General features: G+C 40.3%; 1 protein-coding gene across 1 annotated transcript in view; it reads left to right on the plus strand.

Annotated features, from left to right (window-relative positions):
- Positions 1–7,958, plus strand: part of LOC116093875 (guanylate-binding protein 4-like) — a 32,658-nt gene that overhangs the window by 8,232 nt on the left and 16,468 nt on the right. The window contains exons 4-6 of the mRNA XM_031375697.1: positions 584–709; positions 5,777–5,900; positions 7,480–7,588. The gene's annotated coding sequence lies outside the window, so the exon portion shown is untranslated. The remainder of the gene's footprint in view (positions 1–583; positions 710–5,776; positions 5,901–7,479; positions 7,589–7,958) is intronic.

Here is a 7,958-nt window from a genome sequence, read left to right on the forward strand (position 1 = left end):
AAGAGGAGGAGAAGGAGAAAGAGGAGGAGAAGGAGAAAGAGAAGGAGAAAAGGAGAAGGAGAAGAAGAGAGAGAGAGAGAGAGAGAGAGAGAGAGAGAGAGAGAGAGAGAGAGAGAGAGACTTCTTAGAAGACTGAGCAACCAGATATAGTTTCCTGACATAAACAGAATGTTGGCTTCTTTCTGTGCTTCAGGTTCTATGAAATCATAAGAAAAGGATTGTTATGCATTGAGGTAGAGCAACTGTATTCTACCAGGAGAGTATCCCAAGGGCCAGGAGTTGGGTTAGATGCTGTGTGTATGACATGGGCTCTGGCACACTGGCTGCATGTCTAATGAAACCACCTAAAGCACCTTAAGTGTGTTTGGAAGTTCACCTTAAGAATGGTAGATCTAGCCATCTCAGAGTGCCACAAGTCTTCACATCCTGAAGTCTGTTCTAAAACTCATACTGTTTGGGTAAAGTTATCATGTTTGGATATGGCATTATTTCCATCCATTTTTTTATAGCTATTCATCAGAAGCTATAGATATTTTTAATTCCATGGAGAGAGCAGTGCTTCACATTTGCTTCTGTGCTTCAGATCTCTGAAGGACTTCAGGAATAAAGGAAGTGTGTCTTCATGATGTCTACAATAGGCAGAGACAGGCAGTGGTGGAAGTCCTCCTCAGTAGTGGAAGTCCTCCTTCTCAGTTGAGAAGGAAATCAGGTAAGACTTCTCACCTTCTTACTAATGCAGGGTACTAGACTCAGAAGAGAGACCCAGAAGTGCACTGGATAGCAGCCCAGCACCAAAGAATCTGCACTCCTAAAATAATGGGTGACAGTGACATCCTGTTTTGACTTCTGAATCTTTGTGTAGTAATGAGTAGAGTTAGCCAGTTCTCCCACTATGTCAAAGCAGGGCATTTGTGCTTCCAGCTGAGTTTGTATGGTTTTGAGCCTCATGTTTTCAAAGAAGTAGATAAATCAACCTTTCCTAGAGGGATCTTTTCTCATATGAAACAGGGAAACCGCATCTGGAAGCTGAATACATAAATATTAATTTATTTTTTAAATGCAAAATAATTAATAAATGAAGAGAAGCAACTCTCTTCCACTCCAAAGAGACCAACATTTTGAGAGTGAGGATGATGAAATCCATGCAGGGAGTCACAAGGCTCAGCTCATTCCTTGCAAAAAAGGACACAAACCAATAGAAATCATTTTGAGATGGGAGGGCAGATATATCTAAGTATTAACTAGCTGTGTCCCCAAAGTGTATGTTTGTGTCCTGTAGATGTTTGGCTAAAGAAGAAAGTTGGGAATGTCTTCAGATTGTCTTTTTTTAGAGCTTGCAGTGTTTTAAGGGACATGGATTTCATTGTCATGGAGGGAATTGACTCAGTTCAGCCAAACTGCAGGTAAACAACTGAAAGGTCATGGATATGTTCTTTCAATAACAAGACTAAAAATAGTAAAGTCAGATGCTGGTAAACAGCCCCTTGAGTGAGAAAAAGAAACTGAAACTCGGGAGAGAGGAGGGAGGTGTCAGGATCAAAAGAAACTGGCAAATGGCCAACCATGGTGGCACAATCCCAAGTGTCTGCTGCTCTCCAGGCTACACATAGCTCCTCTTCTCACCCTTCCCCCTACTTTAAACTTCTCCAGCTCAGAGGCTTTCCTTCCCTGAGCTTCTCATTTTGATAAAACACTGCTATTTCAGTCATGTCTCCTCTTGACTCCCTCCCTCTTGGCTCAGTCTTCCTTTGTCCTTTTTACCCATTCTGTCATGCTCCTCACCCAGGGTTGGCTTGGTACTTTCACTTGTGGCTCTCTTTCCTCTCTCTGATTTTGGCTCTCTCTTTCTTGTTCCTCTCTTGCCCTCTCCATCCCCAAATCTTTCTCATGGCCTGATTTGGTCTTCTGCTTTCTCTCCCTGCTTAGGAGCCTGCAAGATATCTCTGGCTGTACTCTCTCTATCATATCTCAATAAAACCTTCCTCCCAACCAGACCTTGAAGGGATGATGACCTTACTTTATATGTCTTTTCTCAATCCCACTAGATGGATGTTACTATGTGGTTGGGACCTTACTCTCCTTACTAAGATCAAGAAAGACTGCTTACCATGTAATTCACCACAGTCTTAAGAAGATCACATGGTATAAACTGACTAGAGCAATCCTAATTTTGTTTTTAGTCCCACTAAGCTCTCATCTTAGTGTTGTATCTACTTTTGAACCTAAGGAAGTAAGAGCAGATTGTGTATTGAGGTTACTATTGGTGTGATGAAACACCATGGCCAAAACACCTGGGTAATCAAAGTCTTTATTGGGCTTATATGTCCACATTACAATCTATCACTGATGGAAGTCTGGACAGGACTTTGAAGAGGGTAAGAACCTGGAGACAGGAGCTGATGCAGGGTCCATGGATGGGTACTGCTTATGGGATAGCTCATGTGGCTTGCTCAGCCCACTGTCTTATAGAGCACAGGACCACAAGCCCAAAGATGGCGCCACACACAATGGGTTGAGCATCAATCACTATTTTAGTCCTACTAAGCTCTCAGCTTACATCACTATTTAAAATCAATCACTATTTAAGAAAATGTTTTACAGGCCTGCCTACATCCTGATTTCATGGTTGAGTTGTATTTTTAAAAAAAAAAAAAAAATTCTTCTCTCATATATTTCATACCAGTTCAGTTTCCCCTTCTTCCTCTCCTCTCAGTTCCCTTCACCTACCTCCTGTCTCATCCACTTCTCATCCAGTTCCCTTCTGTTTGCCTATAAAAGAGTGCAAGCTTCTCAAAAATACCAACCAAGCCTGGTATAACAAATTACAATAAGACTAGTTACAAACCCTCATGTCAAGACTGAACTAGGAAACCCAGTAGAAGGAGAAGTTCCCAAAGTTGGCAAAAGAGTCAGAGACAGTCCTCACTCCTTCTGTTAGGAGTCCAAAAGAACAACACCTACAGAACCATAACATAGGAAGAGGATCTGGGTTACATCCAGACAGGTTCCCCAGTTGTAAGTTCAGGCTCTGTGTTTTTTTTTTTTTTTTAAAGATTTTATTTATTACTACAAATAAGTAAACTGTAGCTGTCTTCAGATGCACCATAAGAGGGCATCAGATTTCATTACGGATGGTTGTGAGCCACCATGTGGTTGCTGGGATTTGAACTCACGACCTTTGAAAGAGCCGTCGGTGGGAGCTCTTACTCGCTGAGCCATCTCGCCAGCCCCAGGCTCTGTGTTTTGCTATAAGCCTGGTTACTTGATTCTGTGGGCTGAGCTCTTGTGTTGTCTTCAGCCTTCTTGCCTGGGACTATCTGACAAACCTTAAGTGAAGCAGGAATTATAATGAAGAACCTGATTATTCTCTCTTGGCATAGCTAAAGTCTGGACTATCCTGTATCTTGTGTCTTATCCTGGACAGTGCTTTTTGTTTGTTTGTTTGTTTGTTTGTTTTTTGGTCTGTAAATGAATTAGGGCAACTTCTGCACAGTGGTGCCTTGCTACCAAAGCAAATCTCCTGGAGACACTGAGCTCAAAATCCTCTCCAAATTTTGAAAGTGGTACTGTGAGGAGCAGACATGTCTCTAGACAAAAGATTTTTAGTAATAAGATGTCTTAATGTTCATATTCTGTGGAGTTCTGATGCTTTTAGGAAGACCATCTATGCAAAGTATTTCTGAATTATTTCCTTTTAACTACTCTCAGATACTTCTAATTGAATTAGGTCAAAAACACCCTTTAAAAATTAACTCAGAACCTTGAGTTTGCTATTTAGCCCTAAGTTCATATTCTTGAAAGAGTTTCATAGGCACTATGTCTGTCTACGACAAACAGTACAATCTTAATTTTTTGTGTTAATATATAGATTTATACTCATGAAAACCTTAATTCTTTATTAAACTATCTTCTGTAGTAACATAAGAAAATATAACATTAACTTTGTATCAATTATAAAGATGTCTACCCATTAAGATTGTGACAAATAATGTTTACTTTAACAAATTTAGTAATCCCTCCCATATATTTCTTACCTGTATAAAATTAAAACCATTTTCAAATTATCCTTAAAATGACAACTTAGCTATAATTTATAACAAAAACCATAAGTCAACACCCAAAGCAAGGGATCAGGATGATGACTCTCCACAATTCCTTCCTGTGGACTCCTTCCCCCAACCTTGTTGCTTGGGAGTGACTTGGTACTATAAGCAGCCCTGACAGGCTGCAAGCTGGAGTTGAGCACCTGCTGTGTGGAGGAGTCCTGACTGCTGCTCCTTAGATCATAGACTTAACAAGTCTCATACTTATGTTAAAGGTTTACTGGATCTTCCTTTCAAGATCTGCTTCTGGTCTGGTGTTAATGGATTTTCTCCTGTTTATGTTCTATGGGCAAGTGTAGAATTCCTCTAGGTCTGATTCCCAAGCCTAACTATAAATACTGAGTGAATTACAGTAAAGCTCTCTCTCTTATCACTTCTACCTGGCATCTGTGTCTTTCCTTACTAACTGCTTGCTCCCACAGATAATTGTTCGTCTCAGTCCTAGAGCACCCACCGGGAGACAACACCTTCCTGCTGAATAAGGGCCATAAAATATCTTTAAAGGGGAGGGGAAGAGTAGGAAAAATAGGAGATTTGATTAGGCCTTAAGAGAGCCAAGCAAGGGGACGCCCAACAACCTCAAAATATTAACCCTGAATTCATCATGTGAAAAGGAAATTCAGGGACAAAGAATGGAGCAGAAACTGAAGGAAAGGCCATCTAGAGACTGCCTCACCTAGGGCATCTCATCTGCTGACACCAAACCCAGAAACTATTGCTGATACCAAGAAATGTTTACAGACAGGAGCCCTGGTATAGCTCTATCCTGAGAGGCCCTACCAGAGCCTGACCAATAGAGATGCAGATGTACACAGCTAAACGTTGGACCAAGCTCTAGTACAACAATGGGGAAGTTAGGGCAGTAGTGTAGGAGTTGAAGGGATTTGCAACATCATAGGAGGAGGTACAACATCAACCAACCAGACTCCCCAAATCTCTCAGGGATTAAACCACCAACCAAAGAATACATGGAATGTACCAATGCTCCAGCTGGATATGGAGCAGAGGATTGCTTTATCTGGCATCATCACATGGAAGGAGACCCTTGGTCCTGTGGAGGCTTAATGAGTCAGGATATGGGAAAGCTAGGCTGTTGAAGCAGGAGTGGATGAGCTGCTTGGGAGGGAGGAGGGAATAGGGGGTTTGTGGAAGGGAAACTGGAAAGGAGGATAACATCTTAAATGTGAAAGGAGGCACCTGAGCTGGAGAGCATGCATGAGGATGATTTGGATTCTGACTTTGTGAAACAGGCAGAAAATTTCTGTTCCTTCATCTTCAGCTCTTCTAAGGGTAAACTCTGCCAGGAGACATCAAGGTCAATGGAGCTTGTGAGTGTCCTACCCAGTTCTCTCTGATTGTTTGAGGCCACCCTGGAGCACTTGAAATCAGAATCAAATTTTTCAAATAAAATAGAAGATGGGTGTCTTGAAACATAGAAATTTATGAGGGAGTAGACAAGGAATTGAAATAATAGAATTTTACTTTAATAATTGATGAATGAGGTATGGTGTATTCATGGTATAATGTTGTTTGCAGAAGGATTCTTATCTTTTAGATAGCAAAGTCACCTTACTGTGATAGACACATTCCACACAGAAACTGAAGCATTATTCAGAATAAAGGAGATACAGCTACAGAATTCAGGTAAGAAAAGGTTAAATTGCATTGTGTAGGATCCTGAAGAGGAGGATGAGCTATTTCCTTAACAGAAGTAGAAGAAGAAAAAGGATTGGATGTCTGTGACTAACTCAAGGTTAAGAAGATGAGCTGCCTTTCCCATATGTGGCTCTAGCACAAGTAAGAACCTGAAACATGAGGAAAGTTTCTTTTATGTAACATTATAATTGTGCCCTAGCAACGTAGCCATGAGTAGTTGTGAACTGCCTGAAATAGTTCCTGGGAACCACACCCGGATCTTCTTCCCCAGTGGTGCTGTCTAGTCTTCTCAGTTATATTCTATGGTTCCTCTAAGCCTGCCATGGGCTCCTTGGCTTGTTACACTTCACTTCAAATCCATGCCAAGTTAATTTCAGTAGTCATCAACGGAAATAACATTATTCTTCCTCCTGTTTTGATACCATATTATGTTTATTATGTAAGAATCTGTAAGAATCAGAATTGTAGATATTTTTATATGATATGATGTCATAAAACTTCAGAAACATTCAAATAATATTTTATAGACTGACCAGGATATATTTAGGAATATTTTTATAAATATATGGATTTAGATATATGCATGTTACAACAATAAATAAAAAAGAGAGGACATTATTTTGTTCTTTTTCCTTTTCTTTCTCTTTTTGGGGGTGTTGGATTAGTTTGGTTTTCTCAGAGAGTTTTTTTGTGTAGCTGTGGCTGTCCTGGAAGTACCTCTGTAGACCAGGATGGCCTCAAAGTTATAGACATCAGCCTGCCTTCAACTCCCAGGTGCTGGGGTTAATAGTATATGTCACCATCACATGACAAGCACATGAGATTTAAAGAGGGCAAGGAACAGCATATAGGAAGGCTTGGAGGGAGAAATGATGTAATCACACTAGAACTCCAAAGGAAAAGGATATGGTATGGCCTGGATTTGTTGACTGTGAGGAAGAATAGCAAGAGTAGAAAAATAGTGTCAAGAAAAGCAAACAAGGACTATAATTAAAATGAAAAGATCAAAAGAGCTAAAAAGTAAGGGATCAAACAGTATTTGTGGTTTTAGGTATACATATACTTCCAAATTTTCATTCTTCCTTATTTCATTTAAATTTGAAGCAAAAAGGGAATGAGGAAAGGAAGAATTGAAGGATAAATAGGACAGAAGCAGATAGAGATAAAGAAAAAATAGAGAAAGAGAGAGAGATACAGAGACAGAGACAGAGAGACAGAGACAGAGACTTAGCGGAAGACTGAACATCCAGACATAATTTCCTGACACAAACAGAATGTTATTTTCTTTCTGTGCCTCAGTTCCTGAAAAATCACAAGGGAATGTTTGTTATGCACTAAGCTAGAACAACTGTATTCTACCAGGAGTGTCTCCCAAGAATGTAGGAGGTACTCAAATGCTAGGGCTTGGGTTAGATGTTGTGTGTATGATTGGGCTTCAACATAATTGTTGAATGTCTAATGAAACCATCCAGACACCTTAAGTGTGTGTTTTGACAGTTCACCTTAAGAATGGTAGATCTAGCCTTCTCAGACTGCCCCCAGTCCTCACATTCTGAAGACTCTTGTAAAACTGAAACTGTTTGAGTCAGGTTATCATGTTCAGACACTCAGTCATCTGCCAATACTTTCATCATTGTTATTGTGGCTATTCGTCAGAAGCTCTAGATATTTATAGTTCCATGGAGAGGGCAGTGCTTGAATGTTTCCTTCTGTGATTCAGATCTCTGAAGGACTTCAGAGCTAAAGCAACAGCAGGCTGACACAGGCAGTGGTGGAAGTCTTCCCTCTCAGTAGTGGAAGTCCTCCTTCTCAGTGGAGAAGAAAAGCAGGTAAGACTTCTCCCCTTCTTACTAATGCAGGGTACTAGACTCAGAAGAGAGACCCAGAAGACAACAAGTAAGAAGACCCGCACCAAGGAAAATGCACTCCTAAAATAATGGGTGACAATGTCATACTGTTTTGATTTCTGATTCTTTGTGTAGTGATGAGTGGAGTTAGCCAGTTCTCCCACTATGTCAAAGCAGGGAATTTGTGCTTCCAGCTGTGAGAGTTTGTCTGGTTATGAGCCTCATGTTTTCATAGAAGTAGACAAATCAAACTTTTCTAGAGGGATTTTTTTTTTCATATGAAACAGGGAAACCCCATCTGGAAGCTGAATAAATAAATATTTATTTTTTCCTTATGAATATACTTTATTTG

Source organism: Mastomys coucha, unplaced genomic scaffold (genome assembly GCF_008632895.1).
Source record: "Mastomys coucha isolate ucsf_1 unplaced genomic scaffold, UCSF_Mcou_1 pScaffold16, whole genome shotgun sequence".
Taxonomy (NCBI): Eukaryota; Metazoa; Chordata; class Mammalia; order Rodentia; family Muridae; genus Mastomys; species Mastomys coucha.